The 15477-nt window shown below is 41.7% G+C and overlaps 1 protein-coding gene across 2 annotated transcripts in view; it reads left to right on the top strand.

Moving 5' to 3' along the window:
* The first annotated feature begins 1232 nt into the window (after positions 1 to 1232).
* cdk17 (cyclin dependent kinase 17) overlaps positions 1233 to 15477 on the top strand; it is a 94285-nt gene continuing 80040 nt past the window's right edge. The window contains exon 1 of one of the 2 annotated variants that reach the window (XM_008110838.3): positions 1233 to 1456. The gene's annotated coding sequence lies outside the window, so the exon portion shown is untranslated. Of the gene's footprint in view, positions 1457 to 10120; positions 10296 to 15477 lie in introns of those variants that run through there. The other variant, XM_062982827.1, reaches the window with a different exon arrangement.

The following is a 15477-nucleotide window of genomic DNA, read 5'->3' as shown; positions in this document are numbered from 1 at the left end:
CTCCTCATGATGTGGCCAAAATACTTCAACTTTGCCTCTAATATCCTTCCCTCCAGTGAGCAGCCAGGCATTATTTCCTGGAGGATGGACTGGTTGGATCTTCTTGCGGTCCAAGGCACTCTCAGGATTTTCCTCCAGCACCAGAGTTCAAAAGTGTCTATCTAGATGGGAACCAACACTCTGAGGGCAGAGGAGACCCAAGGACGCTAATGACTGAACAAAGGATGCCCCCCAGGCAAGAGACAAAACCTTTCCAATGCTAATTAAGGTGATTAACTGAAACATTAATGCTGGCTTCCCAGTGACAAAGGAAGGGACTGCCTCCAGGGGCAAACCAAGAATGGGCAACTTGGAAGTCCCTAAATAGACTGAGAAGCGGAGGGGGCAAATCAAAAGACAACCTGACAAGATGGCACTACCTGGAGGAATCTTCCACCTTGTGTGACTATGGAGCTGAACAAACAACTCCTCATATGTATGCTTGCCCACAATGCCCTGCCTCATGCACGGAGGAGGAGTTGTTTAAAGCTACGGACAATGCAATTGCTGTTGCCCGCTTTTGGTCCAAAACTATTTAGCTGTTTGTGATTCCTTTATTTTATCACTTTTAAACTTATTTATTATACAATGCTTTTGACACGAAATAAATAAAGTGACAAAGAACTCTTGCCACACCCTGGACTCTCCACAGATATATATTTTTTCCTTTCCTTGCCTAGTTTATCCATGCCACACAGCCTCTGAGGATGCCTGCTATAGATGTGGGCGAAACGTCAGGAGAGAATACTTCTGGGACATGGCCACACAGCCCGAAAGACATACAACAACCCTGCGTCTATCTTCCTTCACTCAGCCTTCCTTATGGTCCAGCTCTCGCATCCATAGGTTACTATGGGGAATACCATTGCTTTGACTATGCAGACCTTCCTGGCCAGTGTGATGTCTCTGCTCTTCACTATTTTGTCAAGGTTGGCCATTGCTCTCCTCCCCAGAAGTAAACGTCTTCTGATTTCCTGGCTGCAGTCTGCATCTGCAGTGATCTCTGCGCCTAGAAATGTATAGCCTTCGCTGCCTGAATTCCACAATGCGGAGGCGGCTTTGCTGGGCTGCCCCGGTGGGCAAGGAGCTCGCCGGCCGCTAGGTGTCGCCCTGCTGCCTCTCTCTCTCTCTCGCTGCCTGCCTGCCTCCTCCTCCCTCCCTCCCTCCCTCTTCAGTGTTGCTGGGCGGCCGCTGCCTCTGCTTCCTTCCCTCCCTCCCTCCCTGGCTGCATCCGCCCCGTTTGGCGAGCCTAGCTTGGAGCGCAGCAGAGGCGGCCGGGAGTCTTCCCTTTTCGTCTGCGGCGGGGAGGCGGGGGAGCAGCCATGTTGGCAGCGCGGGGGAGAAAGTGAAGGAGAGGAGGCTGCGGAAAGGAGCGCACCCGGAGCGGCACGGACCCTGCGCTGCTCCTGCTCGGCTGGTGAGTGGCGGCTCCCCCTCTCGGCATTGTCTGGCGTTTGGCGCAGGAAGGGCTCGGCGGCAGGGAGTTGCCAACTTGGTGCGTGGAGAGCTTGGGTGCGGGGAGGGGGTCTCGCAGGCAGGACAGGGAAGGATCCCCCCCCCCCCCCCAAAGCCCCGTCCCCGCAGGCCAGCCCTCGCCGGCTGACGCGAGACATTGCGGGGATTGTTGTGTCGCCTTGCCTCCAGGTCTGGGATGACGGGGGTGACGTCCATCCGTATCCCTAGCTTGGATGTCCGTCCCGACTGCTCTCTCCCTCTCCCCCCTTATGTACAAACACCTCCTGTTTGCATGTTGATGGTTTAGGCTCCATCCGGAATTATTGGGGTGTGTGTCTAATCTGTATCCTGGGATGGATGGCCATCCTGATCCTGAACTTCCTGTCCCTCTCCATGTATGTATGTATGTGTATGTGATCCTGAACTTCTCCTCCTCCATGCATAAATGGAGTCTATATATATGATCCTGAACTTCCCATCCCTCCCCATGTATATCTGTCTGTATTATGTATATATACATGATCCTGAACTTCCTATCCCTCTCCATGTATATCTGTCTATATTATGTATATATACATGATCCTGAACTTCCTGCCCCTCTCCATGTATGTATGTATGTGTATGATCCTGAACTTCTCCTTCTCCATGCATAAATGGATTCTATATATATGATCCTGAACTTCCTATCCCTCTCCGTGTATATCTGTATAATATATACTGTATATACATGATCCTGAACTTCCTATCCCTCTCCATGTATATATGCATGTGTATATTACATGTATATATACATGATCCTGAACTTCCTATCCCTCTCCATGTATATATGTATGTGTATATTACATGTATATATACCTGATCCTGAACTTCCTGCGCCTCTTTATGTGTGTATATATATGTGTGTATATGTATATATACATGATCCTGAACTTCCTATCCCTCGCCTCCGGTGGCTCAGTGCGCTGAGCTGCTCAACTTGCAGAACGAAAGGTCCCAGGTTCAAATCCTGGGAGTGGAGTGAGCGCCCATTGTTAGCTCCAGCTTCTGCCAACCTAGCAGTTCGAAAACATGACAATGTGAGTAGATCAATAGGTACCGCTCCGGCGGGAAGGTAACGGCGCTCCATGCAGTCATGCCAGCCACATGACCTTGGAGGTGTCTACGGACAACTCCGGCTGTTCGGCTTAGAAATGTAGATGAGCACCAACCCCCAGGGTCAGACATGACTGGACTTAACGTCAGGGGAAACCTTTACCTTTACTGTATGTATATATACCTGATCCTGAACTTCCTGCCCCTCTCTATGTGTATATATATATGTGTGTGTATATGTATATAGATATGATCCTGAACTTCCTATCTCTCCCCGTGTATATATGCATGTCCATATTTGTGTGTGTATATATGAGAGCCCGAACTTCCTATCCCTCTCCATGTATATATGTATGTTGAAGGCATTGAACAAGTGCCTGTATAAGCTGCCTTGAGTCCCCTCCGGGGTGAGAAAGGCAGGGTACAAATGGGGTAAATAAATAAATGTGTATATTACATGTATATATACATGATCCTGAACTTCCTAACCTTCTCTGTGTATATATGTATGTGTATATTTTGTGTATGTGTGTGTGTGTATATATATACATATGATCCTAAACTTCTTATCCCTCCCCATGTATATATGTATGTGTATATCTATATATATATGATTCTGAACTTCCTATCCCTCCCCATGTATATATGTATGTGTATATGTATGTGTGTGTGTGTGTGTGTGTGTGTGTGTATATATATATATATGATCCTGAACTATCCCTCTCCATGTATATATGTATATGATGTATATATACCTGATCCTGAACTTCCTATCCCTTTCCATATATATGATACGTATGCATGTGTGTGTGTGTGTGTGTGTGTATGTCATTCGTACACACACATATGCATACATATTTATTTACTTTATTTTCATCCTGGTGAACAGTGACATAGCACAATACAGTAGTGTTTAATGACAAGGCAAATGCATATATGCACAAATATAAATATTAAAAAACAATTAAATATCTGTGTCATGAGTGCAAAACTTAAAATAGAGTTGCAATTACATTTAAAAATGACAGCCCTCCAAAATCCTGCTCACATACATCTCCTGTTTGCATGCTAATGGTTTGGGCTCCGTCCACAATTGTGGGGAGTATGTGTGTTGAATCTCTATCCCTAGATGGATAGGGATCCTGGACTGCCTCTCCCCTATATGTACTTTATTTTTATCCCACCTCCCCCCAATAGGAATTCAAGGCGGCAAACATGACACAGTTCAATAGAATTTAAATACAAGTGGAATACATATACACATGAATATAAAAATGTAAAAAGAATTAAATGTTTTGAGTCACTGGTGAAAAAGTTAAAATACAATTTAAACTATTTTTTAAAAAATAGTCACACACACACACACACCCAAATCCCATTCACATATATCTCCTGTTTGCACGTTAATAGTTTGGCCTCCATCTCAAATTGTTGGGGGTGTTTAATATGTACTCCGAGACAAATAGATGTCCTGATCCTTGGCTGGCTGGTTCCCCCCATCCCCCATATGCATATATATGGTACATCTCCTGTTTGTATGCTGATGATTCCCATACCATCCAAACTTTCTGGGGTGTGTATGTTTAATCTGTATCCCAAGAGGGATGTCTATCCTGATCTTGTAGCCTATCTCCTCTGTTCCCCCTATATACCCATACATACCTCCTATTTGCATGCTAATGGTTTGGGACCTATGCAGAATTGTTTGGGGGGGGGGGTGTAATTTGTATCACAAGATGTATGTCCATCCTGATCCTGGATTGTCTGTCTCCTCTCAAACGCAAACATGCTGGGTCTCTGAGAGCTCCACCCAACAACTAACCAGAGCCACTGTAGAATGAATGCAGTTTGATACCACTTCAACTGCTATGGTTCAATGGTGTGGAGTCATGGGGATTGTAGTTTCACAAGGTCGTTAACCTTCTCTGCCAAAAAATTCTGGTTACTCACCACACTATAACTCCCATAATTCCATAACATTGAGCCACAGCAGTTAAAGTGATGTCAAATGGCATTCATTCTACAGTGTGGGTGTACCCTCTGTCAACCAGTTTAACTGTCATGGCTCAGAGCTGTGGGATCCTGGGAGTTATATTTTTCAAGGACTTTTAAGCCCTTTGTGCCAAAGAGTGCTGGAGCCTCACCAAACTACTTTATCACTGCTTATTTTTATAGGCCGTCAGTGTTTTAATAAGACCGTCCCTTCGCCCTTTCCTAATTGCCTTTATACTATTTATGAGCTCTATCCAGAGTTCTGCATAAGTTTCTTTCTCTGCACATGTATTTTATGTCTAGGTTTTAAAAGCATTTGATGTGTTTTATGTCGTTTTATATTTATTTTGTCATATTGATTTAATTCATGGATTGTGTTTTAACCTATGTTGATGTTGGGCTCATCCCCATGTAAGCCGCCCCGAGTCCCTTCAGGGAGATGGAGGCGGGATATAAAAATAGTTGTTATTATTTTTATTATTATACACCTCAACTGCACATTAAGCATTTAGACTGGTAATTCACACAATAATTGACTATGGCTGCATCTGCACTGTAGAATGAATGCAGCTTTGCAATGCTTTGGCTGCCATGGCTCAATGTTATGGAATCCTGCACATTGTAGATTTTCAAGGGCTTTAAGCCTTTTCTGCCAAAGAGTGCTAGTGCCTTACCAAACTATAATACTCAGGATTGCATATTATTGAGCCAAGGCAGTTTAAATGATGTCTAACTGTATTCATTTTATAGTCTTGAGATGCATGCTGTAACAATGCTGGCAGATTAGGAGCGTCGCCCTCTCCTTTGTGTGTGGGTTGGGTGCTGCAGGGAGGGGGCAGTCGATGACAAAAGGACCCTTTTTGGTAGTCAGCTCTGCTAGCCTCAGCCTGGGACTTGGTGGTTGGACTGGTCATTATGGGGCAAAATTTAATTCCTCTGTTTTGTGCAGTGTGTTTCCTGACAACTGCCCCTCCATTATCTCTTACTTTCAGTGCCCCTTTCTGTCATTTTTTCTTACATTCCAACAGTTCTTTGCCCTTCGCTCCCCCATTTTTCTTCCTGATTCAGCTTTTAAATGACAGGATATATGAACATTTTTTGACCCTGAACCACGGTGACCTCCTCCTCTCCCCAGGCCCTTTCCTCTTTGGGATCTGTAATGTCATAGATCAGCATGAGCAAAAGAGCCTGTTCTGCAAGAACACTGGAGCCTACTTGGTATGAATCACCATTTGAACATTTGTGGAAACCAGCATGCTGAAGTGTTTTCAGAAATGAATTAGCTTCCTTTTTTGTGCTCTTTGGCTGGCCTTGTTCACCCACTTCTTCTTCTTTCTCTTCTTGTTAAAAACATGTTTGAGTGGTTTAAAACTGAATTGGCACCTTGTTTAGGACAGTACTGTTTGGCAGTACGGGCAATGCAAGGCAGTAGCTGGAACCAAATTGTTCCATTTTGCTCATTGTTTACGTAGTACAAGGGTGGTTATGTGGATGCATTCATGTTGAAGCATATGGTTGTATGTATATAAATGTACATGTCTTGATGCACAGGAATCGCATTCCTTGGCTTTCAGTGCATGATGAGTGAATATTGTCCTTTATATGGAAAGCCAGTTACTTTTGAAATTAGATTGCTCTTTGGAAAAGGCCAAGGGAGGTATGATGCTCATAATAAAGGTATATAGATTTTGCATTTTATGGGAAAAAATGGGCACAAGAAGCTCTCTCTCAATATACAAATCTGTAGTCATTAAATGAGGCTAAAACATGGGGAAATTGAAGGCAAAGGGCAGGAAGTACCTTTTATGGGTTACATATTTAAACTGTTGTATCTGCTACCACAAAATGTAGGACTGTCCACCAATGCAGATGACTTTAAAGCAGGCTTTCTCAACCTGCAGCCTATGCATAGGCCGCATGCACCTAGGATGCCTATGAATGCAGCCCAATGCAAAATTGTAAACTTAATTAAAACATAAAGGTTGAGTTTTGTAACTCGATTGTGCAGTTCTTGAGTGCGAACTTTGTAGATGAGAACATAATAAAATTGAATAATCAGAGTATGTTACATCTACAGATATCAGAGTATTATCCATAGTTTGCAATATAATCACAAACAGTTCATCCAGAAGACCTGCCTGACCCTTTTAAAATATCACCTGACCAGTGCATAATTAGGATATTTATGCAGGAACCTTTTTTTGCTTATCTGAGGTGATGGATATCATGAAAGCTATGCACGGACCCTTTTTTCATCATTTCTCATTAGCACTTGCATATTTTTGTATGTCACAAGACAATTATTCTTCCAATGTGACCCGCCTCTGCTTTAAAGGGTACTTAATAGACGCTTGAAAGATACAGCTATCAGTGCTTTAATCATGATGTAAAAGTCAAGTATGTACTTTCAAATTTCCTATCTACTTACAACTTCCACAGGAATACTCAGAAGGAGTTCGCCATTGCCTTCTTCTATATACATACAGTACCGCCCTAAGTATTAATGGTGATGTACCTCTCAAAACAAGTTTCCGGGCAACATGAGTCTGAGAGTGCCATTGTGCTCAAATCCTGTGTATAAGCTTCCAATATGTATTTGGTTGTATCTTGTGGAAAGAGAATGTGTCACTCAATGGCTCACTGACTGGCGGTCATTCTCTGTTGAGTACATGGTCAATAGGTCACTCCAGGATTGTTTCATGTACTGGAACGTTTGAGGTGTAAGTAGTATAAGACTTAATCTATATAGCTGAGCAGAGATTTGAACCTGCCTTCTTATATCAAAATTACACATTTGTATTCACCGCAGCATGCTGGCTCTGTGCCAAATTGTATTCAGTTTAGGTACAACATTAAATTTGCAAGATATTGGGCTAGAGATGGTCTTAAGCTCCAAAATCTTTTCTCCTCTCTCTGCCATTCTCTTCTTAAGTAAATGTAAGTGATAATTAGCGAAGGGAGAGTTGACCAAGCTATCAAGTAAGAAGAGCATAATGCCAAATGCTCAAATGTGAAAACTGATTGTCGGTCCACTAGTGCAAGTCCCCTATTTCTTTAGGGAAAATATATATTAAAGAGGTGGAATGAAATTGTGAGTTAACTGTGTTTTGTTCAAGAATACAACACACTGGATTTGCTCACTGAAGCCTGCTTCCCAATAAATCTGTTTAAGATGTATTCTCAAACACAAGTGGGTTCAGGTTCAGTTGGATTTGTATCCAGATGTCTTGCAGTGCACTCTCTGCTATGTGCCAGAATGGACTCTATGGATGCTTTTGGCCCCATTAGTTGTAACTGACACAGTTATTGGAGAAAGATTATGTGGAACATCAGCCTTAAAAGATTTTGAGGGCCAATGTTGCCCATCCTTGTATATACATATAGAAAGAAAAGTACATACAAGCAAACTTTTGTACTGATGAGATGTTATCTCCTTGAGGAATGAATTGGTGCATTTCTTGTTTTGACTGATCTCTCTGTAGCTGCAGGTCCTCTGCCTGAGTACATGGTCTCAAGAAAATGGGGCATCTGCTGAGAGGAAGTGAGTCAGAGACTTGAACTGGGAAGAAGTTAGCAGCCACTACCTCTCTCTATAGTTGCAGCCCTATTCCCTGGAGCTTAGTGTACATAATGGTATACTAGAGCCCAGCAATTGGACAAGGCCAATAAGGCTGTTTTTTGTGGGTGTGATGGAAGAGACAGCATAATGTCTCTTCCGTTCAACCTCTCCACCCCGGAGAGCTTTCTGAAAGAGTTTGTTAGGATAAGACTATTACCCTGTTTCCCTGAAATTAAGACATCCCCTGAAAGTAAGGCCTAGTAGAGGTTTTGCTGAATTGCTAAATATAAGGTCTCCCCTGAAAGTAAGACTTAGCAAAGCTTTTGTTGGGAAGCATGCCTGCTGAACAGAACTCCAGAGCATGCTTGATCGGTAAATGTATATACCATAGATTGTTGTACATGGAAATAATGGTAGTAACAAGAAATTCTTGATAGGATTCAGTTTGTCTGGTTATGCTGGTTTGTGATGACAACTACTGTACAGTATATAATGTTCATTTTTTGGTTCAACAATAAATGTGAATTCTTCTTCCTGGAAAAATAAGACATCCCCTGAAAATAAGACCTAGCATATCTTTGGGAGCAAAAATTAATATAAGACGCTGTCTTATTTTCGGGGAAACAGGGTATGTTTGGGGAAAGGCTGTTTGCTTGTGTGAGCTTAGAGGAGTCTTGCTTGCTTGCATGCTTGTTATGATTTTATTCTTCTACAGCACAGCTTTCCAAACTGTGTGTTGTGACACACTGTGTCAGTTGCAGTGTGTAGGTGTGTTGTACGAACATAACAAGAAACTATTGCATCTGTGTGAAATAAGTAATAAATCATATATTTTAAAGAATATTAATGAAAGGTTTTTATGATATATGTTGTATTCATATGCAATTTGTTATCACAATTTATATATGTGTCTGTATCTCTTTTAAGCAGTTGGTTTAACCTCAAGTTTGCTGATACAACTGAATTACTGTGTTGCAAAATGATGCATGTCTAAAAAGTGTGTCACCAACATGAAATGTTTGAAAAGCTGAGTTCTACAATATTATGTCCTGGGGAGTTTGAGCTAAGGCAGATTGTTTGTGTGAGCTGAGTGGAAGTTTGCTTGAGGAGACCTCTGCCTGATCATATGGTCTCAAGGGGATAAGGCACCTGCTGAGAGGAAGTGAGTCAGATATTTGGTTGGAAGAGGAGATAGCAGCTGCTATCTCTATATAGCTGAAATCACAGCAGCTTGGCTAACAGGTAAGACCAACATAAATATTGAGTGATTATTTTGCAGTGGAGACCCAAAGTTGTGATTCAGTGTCTACATAAAACTATTAAATATTGATGGTGACGCAGCTGTGATATGTTTGTATTTTTGTCAGATAATGTGGGTAGCTGCATCATGAATAAGTGCAAATTAGTGGCCCTGTTGGAAGAGAAGGTCCAGCAACTTTATGTCCATGTATCTACTCTTCAGCATATTAGGGAGCATGAGATTTTCTTGGACACAACAGAGTGGACTGCCCTGAATGAGGAATAGGATGAGGATCTCTGAAGAGGGAATCAGGTTCCAGGCTAAAAGATAGACTTTTGGAAGGATGTGACACAAAGAAGGATCAGAGGTTTTCTGTGAGTTTGGAGTTAACAGTTCTCTCCATTGTCAGTGGTAATTACAAATAGCAACATGAGTAACAGCACTTGTCCCTAGAGAACATTCAAGTGACCCTGAAAGATTCAGCACATGAAATGATCTCTGCCAGTCCTCAGAAGAGATGTGTAGTGGTGGTAGGAGCCTCCCTGCTGAGGGAAACAGAAACAATGACTTGCAGGCCTGATAGGATGACTCAAAAGTGTGCTGTCTCCCAGGGGCAAAAAACCAATGACGTAACAGAGAAGCTGACAAGGTTTGTCAGTCCCACTGAGTGTTACCCCTGGAAACCAATGACACTACAAAGTGTCACCTTCAGGATATCACAAGAGATTGTGAGGCTCTGAGAAGGAAGCTGAAGGATCTTGGTGCACAGGTTATTTCACTTCTCCTCTCAGTTGAAGGACATCACCCAGGAAGTGAGAGGGGAATAGTGGAGGTGAACAATTGGCTTCACAGATGATGCCTCTGAGAACAATTTGGCTTTTGGACCATTGTCTGTGGTTTTGTGAAGATATATTTCTGGCAAGTAATTGGCATTGCACCTCAAACGTTGGCAGGAACATTTTTGCTAAGAGACTCACACATCTGATCAGGAGGGCTTTAAGCTTAATTATGTGGGGAGGAAGACAGTATCCTTGAAGGCAGATATTTATCAGATGCTGAAGATAATAGCCTGATGGTTGTAGAGAAACCTGGGCCAAGTACAAAAAATCAACAATGGGAGAGGGGGATCTTAAATAAGCATGTAGGGTAGACCTGCATAAACTGTGTTTGGCACTCCAACTCTCAGAAGCCTTTGATGGAATGAGCAGTGGTCTTAGATGTCTCAACACCTTTATTGGTGAACCGTTTAGAGACCAAGTGCCCAAAATGAGGGTTTTTGGCACTTGAGAAGTAGTGAGCAGGGTGGCGAAGGGGAGGGTTGGCGAGGGGGGCAGGCAAGAAGTTAGTGGACCAGAGAGGGGGAAGCAAGCGGGGCAAGCAGGCAAGCAAGTGGGTGGGTGGGTGGGTGACAGCACATGTGCCATGAGTTCGCCACCAAGATTAACTTGAACTCTTTATACAACAAAGTAAATATGATACAATAGGCAACACTGAAACCTGGTGGGATAAGTATCATGAATGGAATGTAGTAGTAGAGGGGTATAACCCATTACAGAGAGCCAACCAAACAGGAAATGAGGAAGAGTAGCATTATATTTGAAGGATTTTTTTTACATCTGAAGATATCCATGCCTTAAAATCTGGAATCTAAGTTGAAAGCATGTGGACAAAATTAAAGGGGAAAGAAATAACAGGGATGTCATTGTGGGGGGGGGGGGGTCTGTTACAGCTCCCCAACCCAGATTAACATCTTGGTTGATACCTTTTTTAATCAAATGATCACACATTCAAAGGAGAAAGATGTAGAAATAATGGGAGATTCCAACTATTCTGATATTTATTGAATATTATTTATTAAATTCTGCCAAGAATATGTAGTCCAGCAAATTCCACACTTGTTTTGAAGACATTCCATTTGCCCAGAAGGAAGAAGAGGCAACCAGGGCTTCGACTATTTTAGATTTGATTTTAACCAATCTTGTTGGAGCCCCCAGATGGCGTAGTGGACTAAGTGACTTGAAGGTTGGGTTGCTGACCTGAAAGCTGCCAGGTTCGAATCCCACCCGGGGAGAGCGTGGATGAGCTCCCTCTATCAGCTCCAGCTCCATGCAGGGACATGAGAGAAGCCTCCCACAAGGATGGTAAAACATCAAAACATCCGGGCATCCCCTGGGCAACGTCCTTGCAGAAGGCCAATTCTCTCACTCCAGAAGCAACTCCGGTTGCTCCTGACACGAAAAAAACAAAACAAAAAAAACCAATCTTGTTATGACTTTATTATTGAGCTGGAAGTGGCGGGTTCCTTAGGTGGAAATGACCATATTCTCTTGGAGCTTGCTATACTGGCTCAGGAATATTAAAGGGAATTCATGATTGGTGAGGAATCTTAAAAGTGAGATATTGAAGGCCCAGTTTCAAACAGTTCCAGTGAGGAGGCAAAATGGGCGGTGTCCAAATAATCCAGAATGGATGTCTAAAGAACTCTCAGTTGAGCTAAAATGGTAAAATATCTTGTAAGCTTGTTTTCTGCTGCGTCAGAAACACAGACACGAAGCAATGGATTGAAACTACAGTAAGAGATTCCACCTAAACCTGAGGGAAAACTTCCTGATTGTAAGAGTTGTTCAGTGGTGGAAGATGCAGCTTTAGACCATGGTAGTGTCTTCTCTGGGGGGTTTCTAAACAGAGGCTAAATGGCCATCTGTCAGCAATGCTTTAACTGTGTCTTCCTGCATGACGGGTCGTTGGATTGGATAGCCCTTGTAGTCTCTTCCAATGCTATGATTCCATGTGATGTCATCCACACAATTACTGTTCATTTCTAAAGCCTGCCTGCATGCCCACCTCTCTATAGGCTCTTACTTTTGCTTCTTTTGCTTAACTTCTCTTCATACCTTGTGGTTGTCTTCCATTGTCTTCTTTGGTGCTCTTAGACTGCTGTATTGCTTACATCCCCTTAAAGTGTATTCTGTGCAGCCACTTTTCCACTGCACTTTTGACCTCTGTGCATTCTCTAACTCAGGATTTGTATTACCTGACATGCAAGACAATGTGAACTAACATACTTTTAAGATACCAGTCAGTATGTGCATAAGCATGTAATCCCTCTTTCATTGCATGGATTGAGTATCTCCTATCTGAAATGTTTGGGACTTGAAGTGTTTTGGATTATTTATTTATTTTGTAATGTCTGTTTTTCCAAATGTGGAGCTTGTTCCAAATCCATTGGAACAAATTTCCCAAGAATTGAAAGAAACGTGCTGATGATATGCATTTATTTTGCTATAAAATGCATTTTTCCAAGCCCTGTCCCAAAACGATTTGATACATTTTGATGGTTTTAATCTGTACATAATATTCTATGAGAAGCCAACAATTTGCTGACACCTGTAATTCATTTTTCAATTTTTGGGGGATTTGGTACCTTTTGAAACAAACTTTGCATATAGGTACATAATGATATATCTTGGAGATGGAACCCAGGTCAAAATACAAGAATCATTTATATTTCTTATATACCGTGTACACATAGAATGAAGAAAATTTTATACATTATTTTATTACTCTTTGGTAATACCAGATGCTTATTTCTCTTTGTGGGTGTGCCTGTGCCTCTTCTTTATTACTGCCTGTATGTAGTTTGGCACTTTAGTTAAGGAGTGCACAGTTGCTTCTATCAGCTTTTTCTCTTCGTGTAGAAGTGATGCAAAACCCCCATTGCTTTAAGACAGAGGTTCTCAACTTGTGGGTCGCCAAATGTTTTGGCCTTCAACTCCCAGAAATCCTAACAGTTGATAAACTGACTGAGATTTCTGGGAGCTGTAGGCCAAAGCACTTGGGGACCCACAGGTTGAGAACCATTGCTCTAAGGACACATGAAACACACTGAATATGGTAAATATTACTTAACACAGGTTGAGCATTCCTTATCCGAAATACTTGGAACCAGAAATGTTTTGGATTTCAGATTCCCCCCACAGGATTTTGAAATACCTCTACTTGCATATAGGTAACTATCTTGGAGATGGGACCAAACCTAAATATGAATGTGTGTTATTTCATATACACTGTATAAAATTGTCTGAAGATAATTTTATACACAATATTTTAATAATTGTGTCCATGTGTACACTGACCCATCTGAAAGTGAAAGATGTCACTATTCCAGCTGCCCATGTGAATAATTTTCCGTTTTAGAATATTTCGGATTTCAATATTCTGGATAAGAGATGCTCAACTTGTCCTCAATAACTGGAATCTGGAGTGTACTAGGCAGAAGTTTTATTTACACTTGGAGCAATAAGTAGTTCTGTACACATGCTTAGCACTGTGCTTTCTATATTTACTGAGGAATAAACTTCACTGTATTTACTTAAATATGCTTACTAGTAAATGAGGGTTGCAGTGTTGAGTGTCGATTTATAGCAACCTGGTAGGCTTTCAAATAAGCTGAAGTCCAAAACATCTGGAGGGCTGAAGTTTGCCCATGACTGATTTAGAGCAAATTTAACTAGTAAAAAAAGATTAAGAGCCTGCTCAGTCTATGCTGAATGCAAACTGCTCTCAACCAAAGGGAGCTAGAATGTATTTAGGACTGGTGAACCATTGAACTATACGTCCCTCTGTGATACTGAACTTTTAGTATAAAAATATACAGGACTGCAGTGTTAGAACATTTCCTAAAAGTGTCTTAACAATAGCTGTAAAACTGAAATTGACTTCTTTAATTTGTATTGAGGGTGAATGTTGGTGTTATACTAGTTTATAATTGTGGGTTGTGGCAGACAACAGTGTATAGCTTGAACAGATGTTTGGCATAGGTTTGGAGAGAATTTAACAGTATTTTGTGTGTTTGGTTTTTGTGCCATATATTCCCGCTACTGTGCTTCAGCATATACATGTGTGCTGGCATGGAATCCAGAGTTTTTGAACCAAACATTTTGTGAAAGCAGCCTGACAATTTTAACCTAGGTTAGGATTTGTTTGTGTGTGTGTCAGGAGCAACTTGAGAATGTGCAAGAATTGGCCCTAGGTTAGGATAAGATTCAAGTTATGATCTGGATTATGAAGTATATTTTGGCCCTAATCCTTCTGCCTCTATGACAACCAGAACCCATTGAAAAGAAACCTCAGTTTGGTTACACTTTGCAGTGTAATTTAACTGACTTTGATTAAGTTGGCGTGAGAAGTTTAACGATAACAGTGCGAAATGTGTCCTAAAATATTTAGTGCATCCTGATTTTGATATAATATGTGTTTTGCATGTATAAGCTATGGTTCTAGTCACTTATATCTTCTGGTCAAAGAATCAAGGGCAACAGGGCTAAGTGACATATTTGACTGAAACTATGAAAAGCTGCCAGTAGTCAAAACAATAGAGAGATGGATGGATTATTGCTGTGTCTCAAAAATAATAAAAGCAGTATTTCAGTCTCTTTGATATCTCAGTTTTTAATGCGAGACTGATGCCCTCCTAGGTATCCTTTCATAGGCAGGAAAAACTTTGGTTTGTTTTGGCAGACCTTGGAAAATTGCTAAGTGGAAATAACATTTGCAGTATCATGTGCTGCATTTTCTATTTGATGGTTTCCTTTAATGGTTTCTAGTTTTAACAGGTTTTCATTTTTTGAAAAGTTTAGACACGTTTTACATTTTTGAATATTTTAAATTTTAGCTGTGTTTAATTGTTGTAAGCTGCCTTGAGTCCTGAACTGAGGAAAAGGTAGACTATAAATACTAACAAAATATCATCATCATCACCATCATCTTCTTACATGAGGTTTACACTGGTGGCTCAGTGTGTTAAAGTGCTGAGCTGCTGAACTTACAGACCGAAAGGTCCCAGGTTCAAACCCGGGGAGCAGAGTGAGCGCCCACTATTAGCTCCAGCTTCTACCAACCTAGCAGTTTGAAAACATGCAAATGTGAGTAGATCAATAGGTACCGCTCCGGCGGGAAGGTAACGGTGTTCCATGCAGTCATGCTGGCCACATGACCTTGGAGGTGTCTACGGACAACGCCGGCTCTTTGGCTTAGAAATGGAGATGAGCACCAACCCCCAGAGTTGGACACAACTGGACTTAACATCAGGGGAAACCTT

This window comes from Anolis carolinensis, chromosome 5, assembly GCF_035594765.1.
Source record: "Anolis carolinensis isolate JA03-04 chromosome 5, rAnoCar3.1.pri, whole genome shotgun sequence".
Classification (NCBI taxonomy): domain Eukaryota; kingdom Metazoa; phylum Chordata; class Lepidosauria; order Squamata; family Dactyloidae; genus Anolis; species Anolis carolinensis.
The sequence above is the reverse complement of the archived record's forward strand: the minus strand, read 5'-3'. Positions and strand labels throughout refer to the sequence as shown.